Source organism: Desmodus rotundus, chromosome 2 (assembly GCF_022682495.2).
Source record: "Desmodus rotundus isolate HL8 chromosome 2, HLdesRot8A.1, whole genome shotgun sequence".
NCBI classification, from domain to species: domain Eukaryota; kingdom Metazoa; phylum Chordata; class Mammalia; order Chiroptera; family Phyllostomidae; genus Desmodus; species Desmodus rotundus.
In genome coordinates, this window is record NC_071388.1 from 194,190,257 (window position 1) to 194,216,784 (window position 26,528).

The 26,528-nt window shown below is 51.8% G+C and overlaps 1 protein-coding gene across 1 annotated transcript in view; it reads right to left on the minus strand.

Moving 5' to 3' along the window:
* The window catches only part of TNS1 (tensin 1), a 216,146-nt gene that overhangs the window by 153,118 nt on the left and 36,500 nt on the right, over positions 1-26,528 (minus strand). The window contains 2 exon segments of the mRNA XM_071220708.1: positions 9,628-9,665; positions 21,064-21,178. The gene's annotated coding sequence lies outside the window, so the exon portion shown is untranslated.

Sequence of the window (26,528 nt, forward strand, 5' to 3'; positions counted from 1 at the left end):
AAGAGCAGGTTCTTTAAAAGGTGCATAAAGTTGACAGACCTTTGGCTAGACTGACCAAGAAAAAAAAGAGAAGACTCAAAAGACTAGATTCAGAAATGACAGAGGGGACATTACTAAGGACCTCGTAGAAATCAAAAGACTTTTGAAAGAATACTATGAACAACTGTATGCCAAAAACTAGAAAACTAAGATGAAATGGACAAATTCCTAAAAAGATACACACTACCAAAACTGACTCAAGAAGAAATAGAAAATCTGAATAGACCTATAACAAACACAGAGATTGAATTAGCAATCTAATAACTACTCACAAAGAAAAGCCCAGGCCCAGATGGCTTCGCCTGTGAGTTCTGCCGAACATTTCAAGAATCAACATCAATCCTGCACAAACTCTTCCAAAAAGTGAAAGAGGAGCAAACACTTCCCAACTTACTCTATGAGGCCAGTATTACCTTGATACCAAAACCAAATTGAGCCATTACAGGAAAAACAAAACCGAAGACCAATGAATCTTATGAACAGAGGAGCAAAAACCCGCAACAAAATACAAAGAAACAGAGCCCAGCAACATATAATACAAAGAATTAATGCCATGACCAAGTGGGATTTATCCCAAGAAGGCAAGGTTGTTTTAATAACTGAAAAATCAATTTATGTCAATAAATAAATATCAAAATAAGATAAGGATTTCTGTTCTTGCCACTTCTAGTCAACAATATACTAGTGGTGCTAGCCAGGACAATTAGGAAATAAATAAACAAACAAACAGCTGGCATCCAGGTTGGAAGGAAGAAGTAAAACCATCTCTATTCACAGAGAGCACGATCTTGTATGTAGAAAATCCAAAGAATCCATTACAAACTATTAGAACTAATAAATGAGTTTGTCAAGGTTGTAAGATAAATCATCAAATACAAAAAAATCAATTGTATTTCTATACTCTGGCAATGAACAATCTGAAAATGAAATTAAGAAAACAAAAATCAGAACTTTCATATACTGCTGGTGATGATGTAAAATGGTATGGCTATGCTGTAGGCTGAACTGCGTCCCCCGAAAAAAGATAGGTCGAAATCCTAATCCCCAGTACCTCAGAATATATAGCCTTATTTGAAAATAGTGTCTTCAAGCTAATCAAGGTAATCGAGAGGTAAATTAAAATGAGGTCATTACAGCAGGCCTTAATTCAGTACGCCTGGTGTCGTTATAAAAACGTGGACACAGAGACAGACAGACATGAGAGCAGATGAGTGAGGACACACAGGGGAAATGCCATTTGAAGACCTAGGATTGCAGTGATGCGTCTATAACCCTGGAAACTCCAAGGATTGCCAGCAAATCTCCCAAAGCTAGGAAGACGCAAAGAAGGGCTCCTCTACAGTTTTCAGAGGAGCATGGTCCTGCCCACCCCGTAATTTTGGGATTTCCAGCCTCCGGAACTATGAGAGAATAAATTTCTGTTATCTTAAGTCATAGATTATGGTGCCGTGTTACAGCCTACCTAGAAAACTAATACAAGCTACTTTGGAAAACGGTTTGGCATTTCCTCAAAAAGCTAAACACAGAGTTACCATATGACCCAGCAATTCCATTCACAGGTACATGCCCAAGAAAAGTGAAAATATATGTTAACACAAAAACTTGTACATGAACATCCATGACAGCAGTATCCATATTCACCAAAAGATGGAAACGACCATCTTTTGTCCATCAAATGTCCGTCGATGAATGGATGAATGGATATACAAAACGTGATATACTTGTGCGATGGAATATTATTTAGCCATAAAAAGGATATGCCTTGAAAACATTATGCAAAGTGAAAGAAGGTGATCATAAAGACCATACATTCTATTATTCTATTATTATGTGAAATCTCCAGGATAGGGAAATAAGTAGATCCAGAAAGTAGATGAGTGTTTGCTTAGGGCTACGGCAGGGGTGGGAGGAGGGATAGAGGGACTGCGGAATGATAGCTGTAGAGGATGGGGTTTCCTTTCGAGGTAATGAAAATGTTCTAATATTGACTGATGATGGTCATATAACACTGAATATACTTTTTAAAAATCATTGAATTGAATAAGTAAATAAAATCTTTAAAAAAAATTTTTTAAAAAGCCCTGGCTGTGGCTTTTTTTGGCTCAGTGGATTGAGCACCAGCCTGTGAACTAAAGGGTCCCCAGTTTGATTCCAGTCGGGACACATGCCCGGCTTGTGGGCCAGCTCCCCAGTTGGGCATGTGCTAGAGTCAGCTGATTGTTTTCTCTTGCACATTGATGTTTCTCTCCCTCCCTTTCCCTCTCTCTAAAAATAAACAAATAAAATATTTTTTCTAAACCATTGAATTGTACAGTTTAAATGGGTGAACTGTATGGTGTGCCAATTATACATCCATAAAATTGCTACCAATAAAAAAAAGAGTAGGAAAGGCCCTTAACCCCAGAAAGCACTGTTACACACTTGGCACTGGACTTGGTGCTGGCCAAGACCACAAGGATGAAGATGGGTCTCCAGAAACTGTAGACCAGTGGCTCTCAAATGTGGCTGCACAGAGGACCTATGTGGGAAGCTTTTGTCTAAATCAACTTTATTGAGATATAATTTATATACAACAAACGCATGCCTTTTAAGCATATAGTCCAATAAGTTTGATCAATATATAAAACTGCATAACACCACCACAATCAAGACAAAGGACATTTCTATCACCCAAAAACAGCTCCCCTACATCTTTTTGCCATTGATCTTCCTACCACCCCAGTTCCAGGAAATTCCTAATCTGCTTCTTTGACATGATAGTCTTGCCTTATGAAAAATTTCATAAAAATGGAATCACCCAGTCCATCTTCTTGTATGTCTGACTTCCTTCGCTCAGCACGGTGTTTTTGAGATTTATCCACAATGTTGTAACACTAGTTCGTTCCTTTTAGTTGCTGAGTAGTATTCCCCTAGACCATTATATCATGATTTGTGTTTATCCACGTGTTATGGAATATTTGGGTTTCTCTAGTTTGGGGCTACTGTGAATAAAGCTGTTCACTATTTATGTCCAGGTCTCCAAATATCCTGAGTAAACATTTTGGAGTGGAAGTGCTGGTGGAGAGCAAGTGTATGTTTAAGTTTTACAGAATGGTCAACTGTCCTCCAGAATGACACTCTAGCATTTGACACTCCTACCAGCGGTTGCCACTTTTAAAAATCCCAAAGCGCAGGTCATGCCCCAAACCAATTAAATCAGAGAATCTCTGGGGAGTAGGACCCAGGCACAAAGGTGATTCTAATACACAGACCAGCTCTCAAATGCTGCCACAGATCTCAGGCACCCTGAGGCAAGCAAACAAGCAAAGGACAGATGATGCCCACCTACGTAATTTCCTCACTCTTCTTGACCATGGGGAGGCAGAGACAAAGCACATACAAGCATCCAGGTCTCGACACCAGTGCCCTCAGCAAGCTTTGCTGGTCTCGCAGATTCTCCCCACCTTTAATGAGTTTGGAGAAGGCAGGAAGAATACAAAATGATAAACATTACTAACTTTTTGACCACTTAATTATGAGCTTGGCTTTTTAGTTGGGTTATCATTCACAGCGCTCACAAGAGCACACTACAAAATAGGACCTACAACAAGCCCCATGAGGAATGAAGAAAGTGGGGACTCAGAGAGGTGAAGTAACTCGCCCAAGGTCACACAGTCAGTTACTGATGCAATCAGGATTTAAACTCAACATTCTGTCTCCAACGCCAAAGAGCTTAAAGCTGGGCTCAGAGCAATAGATGGGTCCTGGGACCTTGAACCTCCCCCAACCCAGCTATTCCAGGCAGCAGGAGAATACAACAAGCCCCCAACACAACTGTGGAACAAGGCTGCAGGTGTGTTTATGAGAGAGCAGGAAAGGTGAAGTGTACTGTGACTGAAAGGTTAGGGTTAATTATGGGATTTCCTTTTCCTCTAAGCTTAGATAATGGGATTTAAACCCCTATAGTACAGAGGGGGAGACCAAGTGATTGCCTATAGCCTCCTTTCTTCCCCCACCTGGTACTTCGGACAGGGAGGTCCCAGGCCTGGGAAGAGGGTAAGAGAGAGCCAAACGAGGTAAGAAGGAGCTACCCAGAGGCCCAGGGATGGGAGATTCACCTGCCTAGCAGCTGCCTGGTCCTTTCATTTAACTCTTATCTGACCTGGAATGGACAATGAGTATTTTGCTGAAAGGAGCTGCTCTTGGCAGTTATTGCAAAACAAGGGGCAAATCAGGAGTTTAAAATGTGTTTCTCAAAAATGTATCTGGGGATCGGAGAAAATGTGTGGGCTATGCAAGTACGCCCTGTTATCTTTACAACATTTTTGGAAATCTAAAACGACTCTAAAATTAAAAGTCTCCTTTAAAAATAATAAATCAATGCATACATAAATAAAATGTACCTGGAGGTTGTAGAACCCTAGAACAGGGGAGCGAGGAGAAAAGCCAAACAGGAGAAAACCTGCTGTGTATACACACACTGTATGTGCCACGGTAAAGTGGAAGACAAATCCTGGACCATTCATTTTAAATCCCCACAGCAGAGAAACAAGTGGGGACAGAGAAGAACCCTGTGTGACATAAGGGTGGGGACTAAGGAAGCTTAGAGTGAGCTTCCTGCGAGAGACTTTGGAGGAGAGCTGGGGAGCGGGGTTTTGGGGAACTGCAGCATCTCTGTTTCTCTCACGCTGCCACTCCCTCTCCCCTCTCATCTGCTCTCCACCCACTCATCCCAGGCAGGGCAGGGCCGGAATCGTGTAGAAGGCCACCTTGCCCAGATGTTCTTACCAAGGTGGTCACCCTCCCTGAACCTCAACTGGGATCTGTGAAGCAGGGTTACTGTGAGTGCCACCCACCTCACAGAACTGAGAAAGTGAGTGAAAGCGTTGTGCGTATTATAGTTCTGTGCCAACGCAGGCGATTCAATATTCCAAGCAGGTCTGTTCAGAACAGCCCAGAAGTGGAAATGACCCAAATGGCAATCCACAGTGAGATGGATAAATAAATTGTGGTTGATTCAACACAGGGAATAGAGCAGAGCAATAAAAAAGAATGAACCACTGCCACCCACAAGAACACAGATGAGCCTCCCAGACATAATGTTGAGTGAAATAAGCCAGATGCAAGAGTAAACATACCGTATGATTCAATTTATATGACATTCAAAAAGAGGCCAAACAAATCTCTGATGGTACAAGGAAGAATGACATTACCTTTGGGGGACGCTGACCTGGAGGGCAGCATATGGGCTGCTTCTGGGGCGCTAGAAATGTTCTAGATCCTGCCTTGGCTCAGGCACGTGTACCAGCTGACCAGTCTGTGTACCCGACAGTCCGTGAGCTATAACCCAACCAGAAAATGTGAACGACTAGGATTACTGTTCACAGCATCTCCCTTGTCAGGGGATAGAGGGGCTTTGGCGGAGGGAATTAAAGAGGGGTTTTGCTGTTTCTTCTCTTTCGTGCTCTCATCTGGTCTTCCTCCCTGCCCACCTCTCCCTAAAGAGAAACCTTTTTCTCAACATTCCTGTGTTTCCCCCCATCACTCCTTTATTGGAACCTCTACTATGGACCAGGCACTCTTTTGGAAGCTGAGGATGCAACATATCTGTCTACCCTTATTCGTGCAATACACATGTATTTAACACCTACTCTGAGCTGAGCGCTGAGGCCCCTCCTCTACCAGCACTGAGCATTTTCTCTCCAACAGGTCCAAGTGGCAGGGAACTGGGCACAGACTACCTGGGCTCCTTTCTAGTCTCCGCCTGTGGTTCCAAGAAAGGAGAAAGGTACCTACTGTATGTGGATGTGCACTGAATCCTCTATATAAGGCAGCTCACAAAGCTGGAAGGCAGCAGAGGTAGAGTTCAAACCCAGATATGTCTGATCCCCATCCCCACCCCCATGGCCTCCCAAGAGCCAGGTCAGCCTAGAGCTCTCTCCGGGCATCTGTGGCTGACAGTCTCAAAGACAGCACCAGCTGATTCTAGCCTCCAGGTATTTATGTCCGTGTATAGGCCCCTCCCACACGCAATGGGCAGGACCAGTGTAACCAATAGGATATTGTAGAAATAGCAGTTTGTGTCTTCCAAGGCTAGAAAATAAAAGATATGGCTTCCACCCTGCTCTTTCTTGAACCACCCTCTGGGAAGAAGCCAGCTGCCATGCTGTGAGGACACCAAGCAGCCCTATGGAGCAGTCTGTGTGGCGGAAAGCTGAGACCTTCTGCCAAGAGCCAGCTTTTTTATTCTAATCACATGAAGAAACCACCTGGAAAGCAGGTTCTCCGGCCCCAGTCAGGCCTTCAGATGACTACAAGCTGACATCTTGACTGTTACTCCTTGAGACTCCAGACCAGAACCTCCAGCTATGCTGCTCCCAAATTTCTGACCCAAAGAAACTGTATGAAATCATACACATTTGTTGCTGCTTAAAGTTACATTGTATAGCTACATAAAATTAACACAGCCACTCTCCAAGCCACGGGTTCCTGCTGTAGGAACAGTCTAGAAGGTGGTATGAAAGCATCTAGAACCAACCACTTACTGGAGGGGTGGCCAGAGTGGGCTGAACTTGAGAGGACAGGAGGGGACCAATCTCAGCAACAAATCCCCAGTGTGTGGGAGAAGACTTGTGAAACAAGAGACAAGCAAAGCAGAAATCCTGGCACCTTCTTCCTAGCAATTTCTCACTCACTTCATCCATCTCAGTACAGTAAATGGAACCACATACACCCAGTTACTCTGGCCAAAAACCTAGGAGACATCCTTGAGCCCATTCTCTTTCTCACACCCAACATCCCATCCATCAGCCAGGCTCTGGCTACACCCCAGAATGCGCCCCAGACCGGGCCCCTTCTCACAGCCCTTTTCTGAGAGCCACCAGCCTCTCTCACCTGGGCAACATCGGTGGCCTCCTGGCCCACCTCCCAGGGCCTGCTCAAGGCCCGAGCGGCCTTCTCAAAGTGGAGATCATCAGATCACATCACTCAAAACCCTGCTAGGGCTCAACACTTTCTACCACACCTCTTCTTTGGAGCCTGACAAGCTCACCTCACCTCAGGGCCTTTGCACTCATTCTTCTCATCTCTCAGATCATCGTGTAACATCAGCTGGGTGTCATCTTACACAATATTTCCTCGGAGAAGTTTTCCTGGGCCACCCAAGCCTAGCCCTTCTCTACCCCACTGCTCTAACTCATTTCCTTGCATGACTTCCTCTTCACTGTCTATGTCCCTATTAGAATGACAGCCCCATGAGGGCAAAGGCCTTACCTGTCTTGTTCACCTAGAACATTGTCTGGCACAAAAAGAGCTCAGGAAGCATTTGTTTAATGAGTCCTGTCTCGAGGTAGCAGAATGGATGAGGGGACCTCCAAGCTGACCTGGTTACAAAATGCAGAGGACAGAGCTCTGCTGTGTGCTCTGGGGCTCACATCGCCCTTCCCAGCAAGAGGAAGAGGCAGGTCAGTAGTAAGAGCTGTGGTTTATGGGGAGACCTGCCAGCTGGGTGAGGCTCACACCACCAGTGGGTCCCATTTCCTACAGAGGAAAATCCTGTAACAAGCCCAATCTGTCTGTCCAGCCACTGCCCTGCCAGTCCACCACCTCGCCCTCCTGCTTGGCCTTGGCTGGGCAGAGCAGCAGTGCTGCCGCCTGGTGCATCCTGAGCCCCAGCAGGTGCCAGCACAGCTGGGCAGGCTACACCCCCTTCAGAAGTCACCCTCAGCCCCCTTCAGTCTCCACGCAGGAGGTGACTGTACAACAAGAGGCCAGCTCTGTCACACTTCTCGGGGTCTCTGGGCCCCCCGTTGACCTTACTCAGGCCCTTCACTGCCCCTTACCCTCCCTGACTGTATCCACTGCTGCAGGAGATGGGAGGCAAAGGGGAGGGGTGGGGGAGGATCAAGACCGGTCTGCTTGTAGGCAAGGGGCACACAGAAGAAAGCACAAAGGCCCCGGGACAGAGATGAGTGAGGAACTACACTGCAATACCTGGGGAAGGTCATTCAACCTTGGGTGCCTCAGTTTCCTTATCTGTGAAACTATGGCTCCGTCGGCCTGCTTTATGCTCTGAAGGAATTAAAAGAATGAAATCAGATAATGCACCGAAGTGCTGTCTAAGGCCTAGGGCCCTGTACAGATGTCCGTTGTTGTGAAGAGAAACAAGTGCAGGAAGGGGGTGGGGAGGGCTTCGACTGGGAAGAAGCAAGAACACCAGAAGATTCTGGGGTAAAGGCTGGAGAAACTCTGCTCTGGATGAGGAGAACAAGGACAGAAGCAGAAGCTCAGCCCCCACCTAAGGCAGAGAAAGCTCAGGGAGTCAGAAAGGTAGAAGACAAGGGAAAGGCGGAAAGGGTACAGACGTGCCCCCTGTGAGCCAGGCCCTCTGCTAGGAGAACCACACCAACCTGGATTTTATGGGGGCGGGGGCGGGGGGTGGAGATGTCCCCAGCAAGGCTGCATACTTTCCTTGAGTAAGGTCACGCAGAAAGCAGCAGATTCCCCTCGCAGACCTTCCTGCTCCATCAGCACCCTTTTCCACAGTAACCCTTGGCCCTCAGAGGTACCAACTGGTAATATTCAATTGCTCTGTTGCTGAGCACCTACCATGTGTCAGGCACTATGCTGGGCACCGCACCCACCTTATCCCATCTCATCCTCATAATAACCTTTTCTTATTCCTGTAACCTTGAGGACAAAACGGAGGCTCAGGGAGGTTCCACGGCTTGCCCAAGGTTACCCAGCTAATGAGAGGTGGAGCATGAGATGTGCCAGTTTCTGGGCCTCAACTGCTCAGTGCTCCTTTTTGAAGCACCTCCTCCTTCCATTCAATGAACACCTTCCGGAAAGAGCAAGTGTGAGCACAAGGGTAGAGATGAGAGGGCAGGGGGTACCTAAGCAATAACAACAGGGACAGGACAGAGATTGGCTGCATATGAAAGGTTAAGGCCATGTATTTCCATCTCCAGAGAGCTGATGGATTATGATGGATTATTTGGGAATTCCATTCCCAAACACTGATGGGGAAACTGAGGACCCAAGTGAGACCGGGCCAATAAAGACAGGAGGATGATCATTCAAGAGGTTCCAGGACCAGCGCAACCTTGACCTCCTAACCTTTTCCACCTCATCCTCACTTCCCCTACCTATCCCCTTTGTCCTCCAGTCCTGTGGTTGTGGCCCCATCCCCGAGTTTTTCTCAGCTGCTTAAGTAAGGCCAACCAGTGCTCAAGTTGCTTGCAGAATAACTGAAATGCATCCCCTCCCCCTCGACAACCCTACCCCCATCAAGCACTAGTGGAAATACTTTCAAAGGCCCCTCTCTTGGAGCTCAGTCCCCACCAGCCACCTCCAGTAGTCACGAGATTGCACACTGTGCACCCCACCCGGATTCTTCTCACTCCCCCACCCCACCCCCAGCCCTCGCCTTCACCTTGACCTGAGCCCGATTGGGCCCTAAAGCTTTGCATAAACAAAGAGAGGAGGAGGGGATGACCCTGCCCTACTGACGCCCCAGCTCCAATCTCGGGACCCCAGCCCATCCAGTCCCTAAATTGCACCCCATCCCCCACCCCTACCCCCCACCAGCTGACCCTCGAGGCCCCTTACCTTGGCTTGGCATTTCCGATGACAGGAGAAGCTGCAGACTGCAAGAGGGTGAGACACAGAAAGAAAGTTTAGCCGCGAGGTATGAAATGGAAACTCCGGCGAAATCTCCTCCCACCCCGCCCGCAATCGCGCTCGGGAGGGAAGGAGGGACGCAGGGAGGAGGCGGGTGGAGGGGCGGTGGGGGCAGCTGCCGCAGCTCCCCTGGGCTTGCAGGCGGGAATACCCAAGATTGCCAGACCCCAGCTGAGCAGATGCTGAGCCCCCGGGGCCAGAGCCCCTAGGTGCGCAGGAGGATAGGAGGAGCCTGGGGAGGGAAGGGGACCGAGTCCCCTGCTGGATTCTTGCCAGGGGCAGAGGTGGCCCGGACCCAGGCCCCCGCTGCCAAACGCGCGAAGGAATAAGAGCGGGGCCTTCTCCCCTTACACATACACCAAGCAGGCAGCCGGCTCACCCAGAGAGTCATACAAGCCCATGAGCACATACGCATACACATTTACACCCATACACACACTCACTCATAACCACTTACGGCAATGCACTCAGCCATACATGCACACATAACCATACACACTTAATAGCTTCACACACACACACACCCATGTCCAAGGAGAAACCTGACTTGGGGGTGGGGGGAAACCAACACACACACAGTGTTCATAGCAGACCCTCAGGGTGCAGTTGGGCACAGACATGTGGACAGATGCTCACACAGACTCCCAAACTTCATGTGCACGATTGGAAACATGCACCCGCACACACGTACACACACACACACAGGACTTGCTCCTCCCTCCCACTACCAGAAGCTGGAATCAAATTTCCAAGGGGTTCCCTCAGCCTGGAATGTCTCAGCCCTGCCCACCCTACCCCCAGGGCTCTCCACCCAGGGGCTTAGTGGGCCCCTCCCTACCAGGTCCCACAGACAGAGGCTCGGAGCTGAGCTTCTGCACTGACTTAGCCTGATTGAGGTAGGTGGGTTGGGGGCACTGAGGAGAGGGAGGCAAGAGAGCCACCCTGACCCCAAATCCTGGACAGCCACAGCCCCTGGTCTCTTGGATCTACAGTTCCCCCAACCCCTTTCCAGTTTTGAGCCAACCTGATTCTCAGTGGCACACAGGAGAGATGGAGGCGCAGAGATATTAAAAGAAGCTTCGGGGCTCCCCACACGAAGGCTTCTGGTGTATGAGAGTGGGGGTTGGGGGAAAGCTGGGAGGCACACTAGATGAAGCCTGGGATGTGACCTTGGCCACTAGCCCTGCCCTGGGACCATGCTCTCCCCAAACCTCATCCTGGCCCCAGCTCAGACCTGTGACTCAGCCAGTGCTGAGCAAGGCTTTCCGACCCCACCAGCCAGCCCAGCTCAGGGATTTCTCCACCCCCGGCCACGTCAGGGCATACCCACCCATGGCCACCCAAGTCATGCCCATCTGCCCAACTTTTCTGCTTCTGTCTCTCCCACCCCCTCTGCCCCAGGTGGCAGCTCCCCTCCAGAAGGTGTTTCCACTCTGACAGCAGCAGCCCCAATCCCCACACCTTCCATGGAATGTGGAATTGACAAAGCCTCAGGCCTTGTGGCCTGAGCTTGGAAGGCCCTCCCAGCCTCCCAGCCAGAAGGGTTCCCCACAGGCCACTGCCTCCAAACTGAGGGACCGTTCCTCTTCCTCCTCAAATCAAACCCCAGGCCTTCCAGAGTAAGTCCTGGGCAGCCTCATCCACTGTTCCCCACCTTCTTGCTGGTATTGTCCCAGAGCACACATTTACCGCCACCACTTTGCCTGCTACAGTTGTGGCTCCTTCAAATGAAGGATCTCTCTCTCTCTCCCCCCCACTCTCTCCTCTCTCTCTCTCTCATACACACACATACACAGACACACACACTCACACTACACAGTGCGTGGTACACAGCAGAGGCTTAGATGCTGGCTCAGTTGACCCAACTGCAGATCTCCCTCCCCTGGAGTTTATGTGCACCCCCATTTAATCGCATCCACCACTACCCTTTTCCTGAGCCACAGCCCTCCCCCCCAACATCTCATATTCAACCCCAAAGACATCCCCAAGTGTCCAACGTGGGCCTCCCTACCCCAGGCTGGGAGCACAGTGGGAGAGGGGACTCCATCTTCCTCCTGCGTGCTTCTGACAGCTCCCAATGCACTAAGCTTTTTCCTACCTCAGGGCCTTTGTACTTGCTGTCTTAGCTGCCTGGAATGCTCTCCCTCAGTCCACCTCTCCATTGCTCACCAAGCCAAGTCCTTCTACTTCTGGAAGTCTCTGAAAGTCATCTCCCCACGTAGGCTTTCCCCGACCACCCGATTACAGCAGGTTTCCCCATTATTCTTCACCCACAGCACCCCAACCATTTCTTAGCACGGCTCACAGTCTGAAGTCACGTGGGGCAACTCCTGCTCATGTGTGTATAGTGCATCTCGCCACGCTAGACTTGTGAGGGCAGGAGCGTGCCTGTCTCCTTCACACCACATCCCCAGTAGCTATGCCAGTGTCTGCTCCAGGCCCACCGCACCAAACAGTATCTTTGTGCAAATGAGCAAAAGTCCCACCCCCTGGTTAGACCAGCTGTGTGGATGCACAGCTGAGTACTGTGTCTGTGCAGGAACAGCAAGAAGGTGCTTCTTCTCCAGCTGGACCCAGCCTTGTACCTGGGTTCATGGTTTGGTGAGCAAAGCATGGGCTGATTCCAGGGCTCACTTCGGTAGACGCCTTTGGCATTGAATGGCCTGTGTGAACATACAGGGCAGCCCTGCCTGGCACCCAGTGGCAGACACTCAACAAATGCCCTGAGTGGAGGGCAGATGGAGAAATCATTGGGCAGTGCAGCACAGTGGGCCGAGTGCTCCCTGCATGCTGGAATGCGGAGCTTGTCCTTGAAAGTGGAGACTGAAAAAAGACCTCCCCCAGCCCCCAGCCCCGAAAATAGGAGCTCAGTAAACTGAACCAAAGTGGCAGGTGTGGCCAAGCCCTGCAGGGTAGATTTTTACAGCTTCAGATTCACCTGTCCCCATCCCCCAGGAGGCTCTCTTGCCCTAGGTCCCCTCCAGGAAAGGCACCTTTACATCTCAGTCACCCTTCTCAGGCCTTCTCCCATAGAGCACCTTCCTTCTGTGGTTTGAAACTTGGCCTTGCCGTTCTGCACATTCAAACGTGTTACAGAAAGGGAAAGCGCGGCAGCCAGTCTCCAAGGGGCCCTAGCGTTTCTCACCTCCCCGTCTGCACATCCATCTGCAGTCCCCTCCCACGATGAATGGGGCTTGGTTTGTGTGCCCAGTCGGCTATTGGAGAAATGGGGACGTGTGACTTCTGAGGCTGTCAGCAAAGGCATTGTGGCCTCGGCCTGGTCTCCTGGATCATTCGCTCTGGGGGAGGCCAGTTACGGTGTCGTGAGGACACTCGGGCAGCCCTATGGAGAGGGCCGTGTGGCGGACAGCTGAGGCCCCTGCCACCAGCCCGCGCCACCGTGGCTGGCACATGACAGAGCCCCCCAAAAGTGAACCCCCCAGCTGCAGTCAGGCCCTCAGATGACTGCGGCCCCAGCTGACAGCTTGGTTGCAACTTCATGAGAAACCCAGAGTCCAAACCATCCAGCTAAATCACTCATGAATCCCTGACTCAGAGAAACTATGAGAGGTGATAACTTTGTATTTGTTTTAAACTGCTGCATGTTGGGGTAGCTAACACAGATAACTAACGCAGAAACCAGAGCACTGGATCCCTCGGGAAGCAAGAGGACAAAAGGTGATGCTGGGAACAGAGAACAGAGGCCATCGCATGGGTCCTTCCTTGCTCCCTTACGTGCTCTTTTCTGTAACTCTTCTTCCCTTTCCTCACCCTCCCGGCCAGTTCGTCATTGTGGCCCAGAGAGTAACTCCAAAGAGGCTGTTGAATCTCGACCTTCCTCCCGGGCCCACCACCCCTGCACGAGTTCAGAGTAACTATCCTTCTACCAGCCTCGCTTCCCTTCAGCCTGCAGAGTCACAGACCACTCTCAAGTGCAAACTGATCATCTCACCCCATTTAGAAGCCTCTGTCCACCCCTCAGCATTCCTGTAGGGCCCTACAGGGCCTGGTCTTGCCTCCACCTCTAGCTGCTGCCCCAAAAGAGATCTGTTCCTGCCACCCCTAGCTCCTCAGCTGAACTTTAAGTCTGCAAAAAGCAGGTCTGGAATGGTGACCTCATAAACATCTTTCAAGGTCCAGTCCGAAATGTCCCTCTCTGGGTAGTCAGGCATTCAAAGATGGTCCCTCCCTCTTCTGTGCTCCCATAATCCTGGGCTCACACCCCTTGGAAAACCCATGGCACACAGAAGGACTAAGTAATCCTTTACGATTTGTTCTCGCTCACATCCAACTGCTTCTCAAAGGCACAATGGGAGATCCCGTTCAACTTTGCAGCTTTGAGTCCTTCCCCTTGCCCTAGTTCAGGGTCTGGCATACAGGTGGAACTCAGTAAATACGCAGTAAATTTCAAACTGGAAGGGTTCTCTCCAGTCTAATCCCCTTAGACCAGAGCTGACATTCCAGGGCAATGGAGCAGGTACCAGTGAGGGGGTGAGCCCCACCCTTCATTCAGCTCCGGCCCCTGTTGGAAGAGTGAAGTAAGGACCATGGTCAGTGCTTCCCAAATGCTTCAGTACAAACACCACTTACGCTCAAGCCTAGTAAGGGGGTGGGGGCTAAGGGAGCTCATTAATCCTTCATCCATTCATCCACTGGTCCTGCTCTCCATCTACCCACTTACCTCCTGGCGGTGTGTGGACTGGCTCTCAGCTCAGATGCAGATCACACACTAGCTCTGTGATCTAAGGCAAGTTACTTAATCACCCTGAGACTTCACTTCCACATCTATACAATGGGGGTCATAATAGCACCTACCACACAGGGTGTTGTGAGAATTAAATGAGTTAATGTGTGTGGCTGGCCCAGAGTCTGCTCTCTGTAAGAGTCCACTGTCAGCAGTGGCATCGTCATCATGTCCGTTGTTGGCATTGCTGTTACACAGAAGAGCCCCATCTCCTAGTTAGGAGGCCTGGGTTCCAGTCCTGACTGCTGCACAATGCTGTGTGACCTGAGGCAAGCCAGTGCCCGTCTCTGGGCCTCAGACTCCTTGTCTTCATTCAGCTGGCTCATGGTTTAAAACACAGAGGCTTACTGTCTCCGTTGGAATGCCTTGGGCAGAGCAGCCCTCCAGGTCATTGGGGTCCCACCACACCCTGCTGCCTCACTCCCATTTGCCTGCATTGCCCCTGAAGGCCCCTGCATTCCAGCCCTTGGAACAGACAGTGCCCTCCTCCAGCTGTGAGATCCGGTGCCAGGTCTGGTCAGCCTCTCCATCAGTCCCTGCTCCCCCTCCAACCAAGAAGGGGGAACCCAGGTTCCAACCCTGAAAACATCCCAAATGCTGTTGAGGACCCCAGTCTGTGGGTGACAGGGACGCCCACTGCACAAGGCACCATTCCTCACCGAGGAGAAGCAAGGGCAGGAAAGGCCCAATCCCCGCCTCCCGGCATCCCTCAGGTGCCTGAGTCCTCCCCAGACACACCTCTCAGGATCGACCCCACCCGAGTGGACCGGGGCCTCCCCAGCTCCGAAGGAAGGCGGTGGCCGCTTGTGACAGTGAGCCTGCGAGATGAAGCTCCCTAGAGAGCAACCCTGACAAACTGAAACTCAGTGCAGCCCCCGGAGCCCCATCTCCATCCACGGTGCCAACACGGCCCCATTCAGCAGAGCACAGCAGGTGGCCTGCGAGGGAGTTGAGAGCCCCGAAGCTGGGAGGGGTCCACAGATTACCTGTTGGGCTGAGAACTCCACCCCCAGCCCCAACGCTTGGTCAGCTTCTGTCTCTAGACTTCGCATACTCTGTCCTGGAGTGGCTTCCTGCCTCCGGGGAACACAGGAAGCCAACATTGTTGCGATCTAAATGGCCTTTTCCTCCTGGCCTCTGGTCGGAAAATGAGCACAGAGCCTCGGTGTGCACCTGCCCCCGGAGATAAAGGCCCACATGCCAGGCCCACCTCAGCTCCTTCCCTGGCTGCCCATCTGCCTGCCGAGCCTCACAGCTCTGCCCTGCCCTGCCCTGCTTCTCTTCCCAGCCGGGCCTGGAGGTGTGTGATAGTTGAAATCATGTGTCACCTCGGCTAGGCCATGGTACCACGTATTTGTTCGACTTTATTCTAGATGTTTTTGTGAAGGGTTTTGTTTTATTTTTATAAGATTGACATTTAAATCAGCAAACACTGAGTAAAGCCACTACCTTCCATAATGTGGGTGGGCCTGGTTCAATCAGTTGAAGGCCTGTGTCTAACAAAGACTGATCTCCCCAAGCAAGAGGGAATTCTGCCAGCAGAGTTTTGTCATTGCTGCTATTTTTAGCAGACTGCCTTTGGACTTGAACTGCAGCTCTTCCCTGGATCCCCGGCCTCATGGCCCACCTGCAGATTTTGGACTTCCTAAGCCTCCACAGTTGCATGAGCCAGTTCCTTATAATAAATATCTATCCATCCACCCATCCACACATCCTGTTGGTTCTGTTTCCCTGGAGAACCCTGACTACTCCAAGGAGTCCCAGGGGAGTGGGCATAGTGTGGCTCTGAAGTTGCAGCAAGGAGAAACCGTTAGGTCATCCCGTCTAGTCCTTTCAAACTTTATTTTGGCAGCCTACTTCTCATACAGATGAACTCTTGTGTGCAATCTCAGTGATTCTGGTTAATATTTATTAAATGCTTGTGATATGCCAGGCTCTGTTCTGACCTCTTGATGTCTATTGTCTCATTTAATGCCTGCAGTTACTCAGGGAAGGATGTTTGTTGTGTGTCTCATTTTTAAAAGTGAGCTCATCAAGGCTCAGAGAGGCGAAGCAATCTGCCTAAATTCCCTCTAGAAAGGGGCACACCCGGGATTTTAATCCAGGACATCCGAGTCATGTGCAAAACCACTGCACCATCCTGCCTCTGGATGTATTTAACTCCTAAAACCAGAGTTGCTTTGGTTGAAGTGGGCAGGAGCTTTAGGGCCCCAGCCCCTTAAGCCATTCCCCCTTTTCCCACCTTCTCAGGCCTCTAAAGCAGTGCCAAAGAAGCTCACAGCTTCTCTGAGACCCCCTTTAGAACCTCTGATCTAGCCCAGTCCCTCACTTAGAGAAATGGAGAAGCCAGGCCCAGACAGGTTAAGTGTCTCACCCAAGGTCACACCACAAGGCTGCCTCTGATGACTCCAAGGAGGTCCTTAGACACAGGGGAGAAACCTGAGGTCCCCAGTAAAGTAACACAGGAGAAAGGGCTCCTGAAGCCAGGTTTCTCCAAACCTAACCAGTGAGGGCTTCCGGGTAGGCTTGTCCCACAAAGGGCTGGACTGTCTTCCCCAGGTGCTTCCCACACTGAGGAAACTGCCCCCACCGCCCAGGCCCAGCAGAGGCACTGAGAAGGGAAGGAGCCTAAGTCCGGGCCTCCATCCAGGTCCAGATGGCAGTTCTTGGGCACTCAGCTGGTATTCTGGTCTCTTCTGTTGGGTTTCAGCCCAGTGGGAGGCCAGGGCCCTTGGGCAAGGCCCTAGACTCCCTACAGCACAGCCCCAGGGATCTGTGGGAAACCCACTGAGGAGCTCCTACACACCCTTCAACACCCAGCCTATAAAAGCCTTTCCTGCTGAAGGCTGACAGAAAAATCCCTGCTAAGTCAGAGACAGCCTTTCACACATACCTCTGTGCCAGCTTTGCCACCACGTTCTGCGATTGTCTGGTGGCATGTCTGTCTTCCCAGGTCAGGCACTGGGTCTTGGCTCCAATTCCTGCACGGCATCCAGCCTAGAAGGGCTCAGTTCATTGGGGTCAGGTGGATGCTCACGTGCAGGCAGGAGGCGAGGCAGCAGCCTCCATTGGGGGAGTTATCGAGCCTTTACAGACGCCAACAAGGGAAGTTTCCAGGAGCTCCCACTCTCTGGGCCTCAGTGAGCATGCTTGGTCCAGCCCCTTATCTACAGATGAAGAAACTTAGGCCTGAGCAGCAAAGTGATTTATCTCACTTAGCAAGTGAGTGGCAAGGCTGGAAATAGAGCCCAGGTCACTAGCGGTGGCCCTGGGCCACTTCTCCTGCCATTTTCTCATCCATCTCTGTCTCTCTCACAGGGCACCATAGTCCCTAACACTAGTACCATTTACAGCCACACACACAACCTCAGCGTTCCTCACAATAAGCCCCTGTGAGACGTGAGACAGGGTTTATTACTAACCCCGTGGTATATGGGAAGGAAAGGGCTCGGTGAGGGAGAAGACTGGCTGAGGTCTCACAGTGACCTCTTCACCTATATGTCTGTCATGCTTACACCCACATGTCTCGTCACCTTAGTTCTTCATCTACCTCGTTGGTCCTTGAGTCCCCAGAACCAGGACTAGACTTCGGGTTCCCTGACTCCCTTCCCTGCTCCTATCTCAAACCCCACCCCCTGCGGCCATATTGCATTAAACAGTGAAATGCAGGAGGATGAAAAGGGGCAGAACCATCGAGGTTATACAGCAGGCCGGCCAGAGGGGACAGGATGAATGCCTCAGTCTTTCCAGATCTAAAAAAGTGTCCTCTCTGCCCCCAGGCTACAGCAGAGTTTCCATCAGCACTGCAAGGCCCTGTGGAGACTGTAAATCCAGAGGCTTGGTGTTCTATACACCCTGCCCACCCATCACCCCTGGCTGCTAATTCAGAGAGTTCCCACATTGTGGCCCAAGATGAAATGAAGACTGGAAGGGGAGCTAATAGATTCTTTGGGTTGGGCTTGGTAAGAAAAATGTGGCCTGGACTTCAGTCCACAATTGCCCCCTCATCCAGGAACAACTCACATCTGGTACCTCTGGATAGACGGGTGGATGGTGGATGGACGGGTGGATGGGTGGATGGATGGGTGGATGGATGGGTGGATGGGTGGGTGGATGGATGGGTGAATGGATGGGTGATGGATGGGTAGATGGATGGATGGACAGACGGATAGCTAAGGGGGTCTATCCTTCTTGTGCCACCACAACCTCCTGGTTCCAAAGCACAGAGACTTGGCCCATCCCTGCAGCTCCCGCCAGTGAGCCCAAGTGGCCCCAACCCTGTCCACAGGCCTGGCCACCCCAACCCTCTTGCTGAGGATGCACATGTGGCTGGTCAAGCCTGGAGCCTTCTGTCTGCCCTTGCTGGGCTGACCCCTGGTTCTTGCATGGCCCAGTCCTGACACCTGGTGGTACCTCTGCAATGTGGCTCTGGCTTCTTTCCCTCTTCTCACTAACTCACCAGGAGCTGCCAAACCAGCCTGGCAGCCCACTGGCCACCTGCCCTCAACTCTGGTTCACACCTGGCAGACAGGGCCAGGCTCCCAACCGGGTGAAACCAGGGTCATCCCTGCTCACATTGGGAGCCTTCCTTTACTTGCGGTCAAATTCCCTCTTCAAGCAAGCCATCAGGCCAGGTCAACTGGGGGAGCCTTGGACCACAGACTCTCACAGGACATAAGGCCAGCAATGTGCCGAAGGTCTCACAGGGAGTGTGCTGCGACTTCCTTCTACCCCACCCCCTTTCAGAGCAGCAGCGGGGGTCACTGGGGTGAAGGGAGGGTGCACTGGGGAAGGAAGGAAGGAACTGGGGGGAGGGTCAGCAGGTTCTTGGGGCAGGGTGGTGGTACAAGCAAAAAATAATTTTTTAACCCTGCCCTCAGCAATTCCTTCTCCCAGACTTTCCCCCAGCTCCCACCCTAAATCACAACCTGACCTAGTCAGAACTCCTAAGAGGAGGGTGACACCATGCGGCTGATTTTGGTATTACAAAAGTTCCCATTGCCCCCCTCAACTCAACCCTTCTTCCATTAAGGACTATAAATTTCTCTCTGCCCTTTGGCTATAGCAGGCCTAGCCTGGAATGCCCTCCACATGCACATTCACACACACACTCATACACTTCCATCCCCCCAATCCATCCTCCAAAACCCAGCTGAAACTCCTGGTCTAGAAGCCTTCCCTCCTCCAGAGAACACACACCCCTGAAAACCCTACACCAACCCAGCCAGCTGTGTGCTTTGGCAAGAGACTTACTTACTCTGAGCCTTGGTTTCCTCATCTGTAAGAGAGGGTGCCACCAGCACCCTCCAGGTGCCCTGAGCCATATATGAGATGGTGCGTGCAAGCTGTCTAATAGTAAGTGCTTCAAGAATTGTTCACTGGGCCCTGCTGCCCAGCTTCCCAGCTCCACCAGGATGTGGCATGGAGGGAAGGAAGGAGAGAGTCAGGTGGAGTAAAGGTTCCAGGGCAAGCAGGAGCCTGGACCCTCTGGCATACCTGACATACTTGGCATTTCTGGAACTGTGCAAGGTAGAGCTGGTTTCAGTTTGGACTTGGGGGCAAGGAGAGATGGGTCGACAAGAGCAGGCAAGGGGTGGGGTCCTGCCAGACCTTGCAGCCATGGGAAGGGGCCTGTACTTTGTCTGGAGGGTAGTGCTTCACCAGGGAACTGACACAACTAGATCTCCATTGAGTCCCGCTGCAAGTTGGCACGGAGGGTGGATCGGAGAGCGTGGGTCAGGAAATGGGAGGTAAAGGGACGGCAGTCAGTCACCCCGGTGAGAAATGCCAGCAGCCTGAGATGGCTGTAGAGAAGCTCAGTGACTCAAGCTGTGTCGGGGGGTCCTGACAAATGATGGGAGGTGGGGAATGAAGGAGAGGGGGCATGCGGTGGGGCAACTGGGAGGGTGATGGTATCAGTAACCAAGGTCAGGTGTAGCGGCCTCCTGCTGATTTCACTGTGATGTGGGACAAGACACGGGTTTCTCTGGCAAACAGCCAAACCCCAGGCTGTTCTAGGAGTGCATGAAAACAATGATTGACAAAGCCTGGCAGCCAGCATGCCCTCCCTCAAATCTGACTTGGGACCCCTCAAACTCACCCCTAAACTGCCACAAGGGGAGGACTGCAGCTTGGTGTCTTTGTAATACTCCTAGTACCAGGCATACACCACCCACACACCTTCCACACACTGTCCACATGCTAACCAAATGACCTCCATGTGTCTTCTACATGCCCCCACATGTCACCCACATGCCAACACATACTATCCGCATACTTTCCACGCCACTACATACTATCCATACACCTCCCACGTGCCATCCACAGCCCATCTGTATGCCATCCATATGCTTTCTTCATGACATCCACACGTTATACTGGTCATCCACAGACAAGCTACATGCCATTTCCATGCCACCCCTCACCTGCCATGTGCCAGCCACACACATCCACATGCCTACCATCCAGTGTGCCCAGCATCGCCCCTCAAATGAGAATGAGGCACTAGATCAGGACCCCAAAGACATCCACAGAGCCAAGTCCCAGCCTGGCCTGGCCCCAGGCCATCTCCAGTCCCATGAAGATGCGCATCCCCTGCCCCCAACCCATTAGCTGCTCACCTTTGCAGGTGCAACCCTCCCGGGTGATGACCTGCCGGCAGATACCACAGGGCTTCACCTTCTTGAAGGTCTTCACCTTGAAGTGGTGAGTCTTGGGGGCCTCCAGATCCTCTGGCTGGGGGAGGAAAGGCACAGTGATCAGGACCGGGCAGAAGGCTGGGCTTAAAGCAAAGGAATTGAGGGGTCCAGAGAAGATATGGGCAAGGGCTCAAGACAAGGCAAGAGCCCCTGCAGGTATGAAAATCCTGGGCCCATTTCTGGAAGGAGGCGCCCAGAGAAGGGAAAGCAATGGGGGGACCCAGACCCCCAGGTGGGGTCAGCGTCCCGGGGCCCAGATGACAACCAGACACTTTAGCATCCCGGGATCACAGACCCCCCCATGGTTTCTTTATTATTTACTTCAGGAACAAAGTACACTCATTTAAATGTATCACTCAACACAATTTTGCACATTTATGCCCCAATATAAGCACACCCCCAAAGGCTCCCTCATGGAGGTCCTAGTCAATAGCCCCCAAGGTAAAGACAATTGTGACTCCTATCACCAAAGATTGATTTTGACAGATCTTTAAACTTCTTGTGAATGGAATTATACAGTATATATTCTTATGTCTGGCTTCTTTCACTCAGCCTGTTCTGTGAGCTTCATCCATATGGTTGAATACACAGAGCAGTAGCGCCTTCCTTTTCGTTGCTGTGTAGCATTCCACTGGGTGAATAGAGCTCATTTACTTGCCCATCGAGGTTGATAGTCTCTAACATTTTTACCCCTGTGCACAGAACACCACGTCCCTCTGTTGCCTCTCATCCTCACTGCCATCCCCTGACCCAGCCCAGAAGGGTTCTTCCATCTTTAGTTTTATTTTTTATTCTTTGCATTAGGAAAATCTTGATGTTGAATATCCTATCTAAAACTACACCACTACACGCATGAAATGAGAGGCAGGTTGACTGTCCAAGCTTTCTCTGTATCTGACCCACCGTGACCTCCTGGGCCAGTCACCCCCTCCCGCCCTCCCCCCTGCAATACCAGTTTCCTCTTCTGGACATCTTGAGGTGGGGCACCATACCCCTCAAGCTCTGACAACCTGTCCTTTGGAACAATGCAGGGGAACACACTCTAGGCGCAAAGCCCTGCACCCACGCTGCTTACAACCACCCTCCCCCCACCTGTGCCCCCAGCCCAGGCACAGACTGGCAGAGGTCCCCCACTGAGAGGGCTGCCCAGAGAAGTCATCCCTGCCTGCAGGTGCCATTCCTCTCCGAGGCGCCCCACTCTGGTGTCTGACCTGGCTCACTTCCCTGCTCCGGCAGCAGGGGCCAGCAGAACACAGACAGCTCCCTCCTCCCTCTCCCCGGCACAGAGCCTCCTGAGGCCGTTTGTACACACTTGGGCCCACACAGAGACATGACCTGCAGCTCCAGGGAGAGGGTTCTGCTCTTCCAAGTGCCCCTCTTGCACCCTGCCCCAGAGTCTCCCAGCTCTGGGACAGGGGCTGGGGGTGGGGGGCAACTTGTGTGTTCAAAGCGAGAAGGGTGGCAGTCTCCCACAAACCCAGCATGTCCAGGACTCCTATCTGAAGACACCGTAGTGACGAGTCTGGGGAAAGAGACTGAGCCATGAGACACATGGAGAGAAAAACAGACAAAGGGAGAGAAAGACAGAAAAACACAGGGACCAAGAGGCAAAGAGACAGAGAGGTTGAGGAGCAGAGACAGACAGACAGAAGGACACAGAGAGAGGGGGAGAGAAGAGGCGAGACAAAGACAGGGCAAACACAGACAGAGGCAAACAGACAGACGGAGAGAGAAGACAGAGAAAAGCCACAGGGAGTCAGATGGAGAGGGGAAAAGAGACCAAGATAAAGGCAGAGACAAAGAGCAGCCCAACAAGCCCACACAGAGAACGGGGTAGATTAGATAGAAACGCAGAGACTATAAAGGGAACCTGAGACTCAAAGGGGAGCAGACAGACAAAAGGACACAGGAGCCAACTTGAAGGGACCCCCAAAGGCTAAATCTGGGAAGATCTGAGCATCAAAATACATAATGACAGGAATGGCTTAAATGAACCCATTCTGATACGTGGAATAACTGGAGAAATTGAAAGACAAGGAACAGAGTATTTACAAGTCTCAAAGCACCTCCCCACATCATACTTGTAAATTACCAGCAGACTCCACTTTAATCAAGTGATCAAAGGTAACATCACCAGTAATGGGACGAGCAGAAATGATGTGCCACGGAGGGTCTGTACAGAGAACACAACATCGCTTCTGCAACATTCCTGCCAAGGAGACATTAGCAGAATCTAATCATGAGGGAACATCAGACCAACCAAACTGAGGGACCCTCTACCAATTACACGGCTTGGAATCTTCAAAAGTGATGAGGTCGTGAAAGTCAAGGGAAGACAGAGGAGATTTCCAGACTGAAGGAGACTGAGGAGACGTGAGAGACAAATGCAGGGGCTGCTTCTCAACCATGAGGGACAGCATGGACCATAGGACAGACCTGGCCGCACTTCAGCGGGGCCTGAGGATGAGACGGTGGTCACACATCAATGTCAATTTCCCGACTTCAATGGCTGTGTTGGGTTAGGTAGGAGAAAGTCCTTGTGGGAAAATCAGAAAAGTATTTAGAGGTGGTGGGCATCATGTCAGCCATTTACCTTCAAACAGCTCAGGGAAAAAGAAGGTCTCTGCATTGTATTTGCAACTTTTCTGAACTTCCATAGTGTCTCAAAATTTAAAGAGACAGGCAGACAGAGATGGTGGGAGACAGGAGGAAGCAGAGGCACAGCCCAGGGCAGAGGTGGAGAGAGCAGAGGGTAACAGAGACAGGTGTGGGTGTCAGGAGCCCAGCACCATCCCCTGGTTGCTAGGCCAGGCAGCAGGTCTGGATTTTGAGATTCTACAGAGCTGGGTTTTAGGAGTGGTGCTTCCAGCTTGCTCTAGGGGCGAGGTGAGGGTAGGGGGGATGGGGCACTGCCCAGCTCTGGACCTCACTCAGTGTCCACATGCCTCGAGGAGGGGCAGAAGAGTCCCCTCCACCCTGAGGTCTCACCTTGCTCATTTTCCCATCTCAGTTCCTAGCTGGCAGCCTTCTGGATGATCTCTGTCACAGACATTCCAGGGACAGGGCCAGCCCAATGTCAACTGCAACAGCCCAGGCCTCGGGTGGGATGAGGGGCAGGGAGGGGACTAGAGGTTCAATTTAGGGCCTGTATGGGGAGGCAGACAGGAAGTCCTGTAGCCCAATCATCTCAGTCCTGGTCTGGTGCCTCCAAGCCTGCCTCTCCCACCCCACTAAGTCAGGCAGAATACCCTGTTCCAGCTTACACCCCAGATTCTCTGCCTACACCCCAAATCCAGCCCTTCCTCCAAAGCCCAGGGAAAGAGGCCTCCTCCCCAAAGCGTAGCTAGAGCAGTGGAATCTCATGAAAGAGGGTCCCAGCTGCCCAGTAAACAGATGGAGAGCAGGTGGAGCCTCCCATACTGACAGGCAAACGCCCAGGGTTCTCCCCTGGGCCTGGGGCCTTGCCTGCCCAATCCCATAAATTCTGAGTTTACAAAGCCTCTCTCTGCATGGGCTTGGAGAGCAGAAACAGGGTTTCAGATCCACTCTCTGGCCTCACTCACAGCCTCTACAGGCAGCCCTTGGGCAATGGGCTAGCCCACTGCTGCTGCCCCTGGCTCCCACCTGCTCCTGCTTTCTGGTTCAGGGGAACATGGTAGCATGGGAGTCCAGAGCCCTGCTCCCTAGGTTGACGGCCTTGAGAACATCAGTGGCGTCAGTCCCCACATGAAAATGAGGGGGTGGTCGGAGTAGGGGAAACAGTGGGTGAGTCTGAGGTGGAGGGCAGGGATAACTATGCATAGGACATGCTGATATTTACAGGGAACGGGATGTCCCACAAGGTATTACCCTTCCATGAGAGGCTGGGAACCCTAGTGGCAGACAGGAGACTAGCTCAGCCACCCCCAAGCAAGTGGCCCCAGGCTGTAACCTTGACTCTGCCCAGTTTTGGCTTCCCCAGGTTTCACATGGAGTGGCTAGTGATCTTGTTGGAAGAGTCACCCACACAGGTTTGAAGGGATCCAGGAAGCTGGAGAAGAAAGTCTAGGCTGGTTGAGCCTCTTATCTTCAGATACCAGAAGAGGCTGTCATTATAAAAAAGCCCCAGAAGCAATCGGTGAAGTTACTAAAGGCAAACAAAGCTCAGTGGGCAGAAGCTGTCAGGAGCCACGATCAGATTCAAGGAGGAAGAAAGACTTCCCAACAATGGTATGTTAGATTCCGATGCAACGGGGAAACAGGGTCTGGTACCTATCCTGCCCTGGCCCAGGGCCACTCTTCAGGTACAGGCAGAGGATGTGAATGAGCCCAGAAAGTGCAAGGCTCTGTGGCTTGTTATGGCAATGACCGTCATTTTCCTGACAAGTGGCAGACAGCCTCACCAAGCATTCCCAGCCCCTTTCTGCTGGATTAACTCCTAACGGACCTGGGGAAATGCAGGGACAGAGGAGGCACCACCACAGAAGGAGTTGCTAGGTCTCTCCAATGCTCCCCTCCCTCCGGAGCGAGAGCCCGAACAAGGAAAGTGGTCCCAGCCCCATCCTCTCAGCCCAGAGCCCTGGCCCTGTGACAGGCCCACTCAGCATCAGAGGGCTTTCCTGGCCCTCAGGGGATCCTCTCCCTCCCAGTCTCCACGCAGCCAAGGCCTGCCTGCCTGATGCACGAAGCACTCCCAGCCAGAGGGTGTGACACATCTGGCTTGGACAGCCTTGACTCTTGCCAAGGCCCTGCAATGGGAAAGGCTGGGAAAGGCTGTAGGTCCCTCCCTGCCCCCTGGGGACAGAGCTGGGGGGCGGGAGGGAGGTGTGGAGAGGATGATAACCCTAGTGGTCCTTTGGCTCAGGAGCTCCTGCCCGCTCCCCAAGGAACTTCCCCAGTCCTGCCCCCACTCAGCTCCCTGTGCCCAGCACAAGGATCCATGGAGGATGTGGTGAGAGGCCAGAAATCTGTGAGCCAGTGAGCCTTGTGAAAGAACATCATTAAAACACAGGCCAAGGATGGCCCTGGTGGGTCAGCTCCACCCTCTCCCTGCCTCCTGGCCTTCTACTCCTCCACGGTCTCGTCACCTTAGGCTGGGATGCCAGGACCTGGTTCGCATCGGCCATCATTTCTATGGAGAAGACCTGGACTCCCAATGGAGCTGTAAGCTGGCATCTGGGAGTCCCCTTAGCCCCTCAAATGCAAGCTACTCCCAATGCCACGTCACCTTCAAACACACACCAAAGCTCCTTACCCTACCACCCCCTACACACAGTCCCTTAGCCACCTAATGTCCTGCCCATGTTCTTGGTCACTCGGGGTGGAAAACTCTGAATCACTCTCAACCCCTCCCTGCCCTCCACCCTCCAATCCAACCAGTTGCCAGACTGTGTAAATTTTGTTTCCTA